Genomic DNA, 6,000 nt, shown 5'->3' on the forward strand with positions numbered 1-6,000 from the left:
ATGAACAACCTTCATCTTTTGTATATTTTACAATTCTTTTTGTCGTCAACATTTTACAATAACTGGACATTAATGTGAAATTAAAAAATAATTCCTGTGCATTCAGATATTACAGAGATGCTAATAAATGGCCCTGGATTTAATACAGGGCTACAATTCACTTTAGAGAGCTCTAGTACAAAACGGCAATGTTGAATGAATTTTAATCTTATATTCTTTCCTAGGCCATCTAATGTTGTAATGAGATGTAATGCATTTTAAAGAGAAAAGCTCTGAAGATTTATTTTGAAGTCCATGCTTAAGAAACAACCACACAGGCAAAGAATGGGGAGAAAGCTGCAATTTGATAGCTTTATTTCACATTTGGCTTTGCTGTTCTTACCTTTTTAGACATTTTAGTACACTGAAATAATTGAAAATTGTATTGATATCACTAAAAAGGTATTACCCTTCCACTTGTGTTAATACAGGGTATTCTTACCACCCTCCCATTGATGTCAGGGAGGTTTTACAAACTTCCAAAGATGTCAGCGAAAGGGAATTACCAGTGTGTTCTCTGCTGACAATTTACAAAGAAATAAACCAGTACTTAAATATTATATCCACATTAGTTCCTCATGACTAATGTTATTACAATGCATACCAAAGGAATTAGTAATGAATACCCACTTAGTGTAAAGTGTTGCCAAATACATACTTAACTTGTAATGCTACTGAGAGCACATATATAATTTTTGTATTTGTTACTGTGTAAAAATATAATTTTGAGGGATAGCTGGTCTTAAATATAATTATATAATGGCATATGTTAAAGCATATGGAAGATATATAATTATGGGTTAAATGTTCTATCAAATATTATCAGCTGATGTTACAAAAAAGCCAACTTTTTACTTATCAGCTTTTAGTTTTGCATATTTCACCTGCTGTGTCTGCAGTCTGAAGGATATGAGAGAAAGGTTTGATTCAGATAGTAATCATCAGGAAACCACTAATACCACCAATAATAAAAACAATGATGCCCTACTCTTCATTTTATTCTTAGCAGGAGAGAGAGACTTTTTTAACACACATCACATACACTGCAATGCTTTTTACTGAGTACTGCATGAGGGGAATTTCTTCTTTTTCATGATAGTGACAAATTTCTCCAGGGGATTTAAAAAAAAAAATTGTTCATTGTCCCAATTTTTGGTAATATTGTGTATTATTGTATTGCTTTGTGATTGTATACTGCAGAGGATTAGATGGGCACAGTAGGAAAAAAATCTGATTTAATGATAACTTTGCCCTGGTTTAATACTACTGTCTCTTATCCTGGGAAATCTTTTTTTAAAAGTATTTTTATTTACATCATCAGAGACACAGTAACATTAAAATGAGTGGAAATAACAGGGACTAACAGTGTTAATTTTTAAAGTCTGATTAAAGAAAGGAAAATTCAAAAACATTTTTAAATGGTGTCAAATAAGGAGACTTGCTTCCTGGTCCCCAAATAAGTATTTGAAAGTGAAATGTCTGGATAAAGGGCTTCTGGTGAAGAACGTCCTCCCTCTAGATAGGTAGGCTTCTGTCAAGTGGATAGGAAAATTTAAAGTGCTTCTCCCCAGCATCCCAATAGGCTCAAACTGCACATTTGTTGCCCTGCCAGTCTCTAATAAAAGTAAATATTAACATATTTTTCTTATAGCCCTTTTCATCCATAGATTGCAAAGCACTTTACCAAGGAGGTCAGCCTTATGATCCCCATTTTACAGCTGGGGAAACTGAGGCACAAGGCAATGCTGTGACTTGTCTAAGGTCTCTCAGCAATCTAATGACAGAGATGGGAGTAGAACCCAGGGCTCCCGCATAACAATCCAGTGCTTTATCCACCAGCCACTACTGCGGTGTTATGTGTTGAGTACGGTCTGTTCCTGACCCCTAGCAGCAAGTTTCATGGGCTTCTCCACCCCAGGACAGAAAATCACTGGGGAGTGGAACAAAGCACTGAGGGAATCAAGGAGACAGCGGAGAAGCTATGAAAGCCCTGGGGCTAGATGGAGGAAGCACACTTGGGATCCTGGTTTAGGACTAATAGTCTGAGTTGGAAATAATTCTTGCATGTTTTAAAATCCACATTAGTACACTGGTATGAAAACAGAGTAGAAAATAGATGAAGACAAATTGACAGGTCTGATCCATTCAGGGTCCAGCCTGTTCCTCCACAGAACCTTGGTTTGGGGGAGTCACTGCTTTCTTTAGCAGTAGTAGTTTGGTATAGGACAGAGGAAGAGCTAATCTATAGCAGGTGGGAACTAAAGCCAGACTCCTTGCGGGGCAGAGAAGATTGTGGCTGGGGGAGCTGGGCTATTGCATAAAAAGCAGTTACCTTTCCACAGTAGGTGTGCGTGCTTGCCACATGCACCGGTGCCGGAAGTTTTTCCCCTAGCAGTACCCATAGGGGGGAGTGCCCCGTGCGACCCTTGGAGTGGCGCCTGCCTGGCGCGGTATCAGGGGAGCTGCATGCTCCCCCCACCCTCAGTTTCTTCTTGCCAGACAACTCCGACAGAGGGGAAGGAGGGTGGGATGTGGAATAGACAAGAGCAGCACATCTCAAAGAACGCCAGTTATGGAAAGGTAACTGCTTTTTCTTCTTTGAGTGATTGCTCATGTGTATTCCACAGTAGGTGATTCCAAGCTATATCTGTTGGAGGTGGGTAGGAGTTCACAAGTTACCAGGATGGAGGACGGCCCTGCCGAACCCGGCGTCATCCTGGTTTGGGAGACGATCGCATAATGCGAGGTGAACATGTGAACCAAGGACCACATGGTAGCCCTACAAATGTCCTGGTGGTAACGTGGGCCAAGAAGGCAGCCGATGAGGCCTGCACCTGGGTCGAATGTGCCCTCACAATGGGTGGCAGCGGAACGCCTGCCAGCTCAGAACAGGACCGGATGCACGAAGTGATTCAGTTGGAGAGCCTCTGGGTGGAGATCGGCTAGCCGCTCGCATGCTCAGCTGAGGTGACAAACAGTTGCAAGGACTTTCTGAATGGGTTAGTCTGTTCGAGGTAGAAAGCCAAAGCCCACCACATGTCGAGTGTGTGGAGGCGGCGTTCCTCACTGGATGCATGAGGCTTGGGGCAGACGACCAGTAGAAAAATATCCTGACTTGTGGTATGCGGAGACCACCTTAGGGAAGAACGCAGGGTGTGGGCAGAGCTGGACCTCGTCCTTGTGAAAAACCGTGTAGGGGGTTCGGACATCAAGGCCCTGAGCTCCGAGACTCATCTAGCCGACGTGATAGCAACCAGAAATGCCACCTTCCACGAAAGGTGAGACCAAGAGCACGTGGCCAACAGCTCAAACGGGGGCCCTGTGAGACGAGCTAAGGTTTAACTCCCACTGTGGAACTGGGGGTCTAGAGTACGGGAAGAGGCGTTCCAGACCTTTAAGGAACCAGCCAGTCATGGCGTGGGAGAACACCGTGTGTCATTGCACTGGCGGATGGAAGGCCGATATGGCCGCCAGGTGCACCTTGACCAATGGAGGCGCCAGGCCCTGAGCCCTCAGGGGGAGGAGGTAATCAAGGACAAGCTGGATAGTTAGTGATGGACACTGGGGAGACACCCTGGTCCGTCGCCCACTTAGAGAATCATAATCACTTAGCAAAGTAAGCGCAGCAAGTGGAAGGCCGTCTACTTTCCAGGAGGATGTGCTGAACCTATTCCGAGCATGTCCTCTCCTCTCCCCCTAACCATTGAGCAGCCATGCCGTGAGATGGAGAGCTGCCAGGTTGGGGTGGAGGAGGCAGCCTTGATCCTGTAAGAGCAGGTCCAGGCAGAGTGGTAATCGCCACAGCGGAGCTACCACCAGGCTCATGAGGGTCCCATAACAGTACTGCCCGGGCCACACTGGGGCAATCAGAAGGACCCGAGCCTTGTCCAACTTTATCTTTTCCAGGACCCTGCTGATTAGAAGGAACAGGGGCAAAGCGTAGAGGAGCCTGCCTGACCAGAACAGGAGAAAGGCATCGGAGATACCGCCCCTCCCCAGGCCCTACCTGGAGCAGAACTGGGAGCAACACCGGTTCTGTCGAGACGCGAAAAGGTCCACCTGGGGAGTTCCCCACCTTCGGAAGAGCCAGTCTCCAAGAGTCTTTATTCTTTGGCAGGGCCGCCCAGAGAATTCAGGGGGCCTGGGGCAAAGAAATTTTGGGGGCCCCTTCTATAAAAAAATTGCAATGCTATATTCTCCTGGGGGCCCTTGCGGGGTCCATGGCAAATTGCCCCACTTGCTCCCCCCCACAGGCGCCCCTAGGAAAAATAAACCTTCTGCATTTTGGCACAAACCCAGTTTTGAGAAAACTTCTTTACAAGGTATCACTGGTTCTCAGCATCAGCTAGTGCTAAAAGGCACTAAAGCTCATTAAAAGGGTTGGACAAATATTTTCCATCAAAACTTTTTCTGGATCGAAAACTAGGGGTTTTTAAAAAGCAGAAAAAAAATCACGGACAATGTCTGCTTTCCTTCAAAATTTGTTGTAGTTTTTTTGATTGAAAAGCTGAAATTAGTCTGCCAAAACCTGAACATGGTTTGAGGTTTCAGAAGTGTGTGGCCAAATATTTGCTGCTTGCTGTGTTTGATTGTTTAAAGAAACAATAAAAAAAATTCTGCTTAAAAAAAATCCAAAACTTTTGAACCACCTCAGCTTGTAACCAAACACCTGAGCCCATCCAGGCAGAGATTTTTCCAGGTTTCTGATACTCTGCTGGCTTCCTTGACTCATATCTGTCTCCATAACTTTGGGTTCGTTTAGGTTAGAACATAAGAACAGCCATACTGGGTCAAACCAAAGGCCATCCTGCCCAGGATCCTGTCTACTGACAATGGCCAATGCCAAGTGCCCCAGAGGGAGTGAACCTATCAGGTAATGATCAAGTGATCTCGCTCCTGCCATCCATCTCCACTCTCTGAGAAACAGAGGCTAGGGTCACCATTCCTTACCCATCCTGGCTAACAGCCATTAATGGACTTAATCTCCATGTAGTTATCTGTTTCCTAGAGAATGGCTCCATGTGGTCCCTCACAAACTGGAGACGGTTACTGTGGGTTTGTCTTTAGTATAGCTTATGTACATACTCCACGAAATGAGCATTTGAGCTTGTTCCAGAATCTGGGATGAGCCTATGTTGTCCAAACTGAAATGCTCAAAATAGCACATGCATGTGAATGGACACAGGGTGCTAAAATTAAATTAATCCAGGGGTTCTCAAACTGGAGGTCAGGTCCCCTCAGGGGGGTCACGAGGTTATTACTGGGGGTCGTGAGCTGTCAGCCTCCACCTCTAACCCCGCTTTGCCTCCAGCATTTATAATAGTGTTAAATATATAAAAAAGTGTTTTCAATTTAAAGGGGGGGGCGGGTCACACTCAGAGGTTTGCTATGTGAAAGGGTCACCAGGACAAAAGTTTGAGAACCACTGAATTAACCCCTCTGAAGCCTCAGGGAATGCAGGGGAGGGGGGGTCTCCCTTGGTAGGGTTGGGAAGGATATTGCTCTTCTCATGTGATCCCTCCCCTCAGTGGCTAATTTTAAATGAAGCTACCGTCCCCTGACATGAATCTCCCCATGGCACTGAAATTACATATAGACTATAATTTGGCATTTGAGAAGTGAAAGGGATGGTAGCCCTAATGGAAAAGCTAACAGCTTGGCTCTTCTGCAAGCCTCAAACTGCTGAATGAGCTTTAGGGTGGGGAAGGCTGTGCCTCCCAAACAGCCTAGCCCTACCCCCTATCCAACCCCCACCCACTTCCTACTCCCGACTGCCTCCCTCAGAATCCCTGACCCATCCTGCTCCTTGTCCCCTCACCGTCCCCCAGAGACGCTGTAACCGGGTCAGCCTCACCCCTGTGGCGCCTCCTGCTGGTTGTCCTTGGGAATTAGCTCAGTCCAGCGTCCAGAGCGCCCTCTGCAGGCTGGTGATCCGCCTTCCAGCTACTGGCCCCCGTGTCC

The sequence above is a fragment of the Mauremys mutica genome, chromosome 7, assembly GCF_020497125.1.
Source record: "Mauremys mutica isolate MM-2020 ecotype Southern chromosome 7, ASM2049712v1, whole genome shotgun sequence".
Taxonomy (NCBI): Eukaryota; Metazoa; Chordata; order Testudines; family Geoemydidae; genus Mauremys; species Mauremys mutica.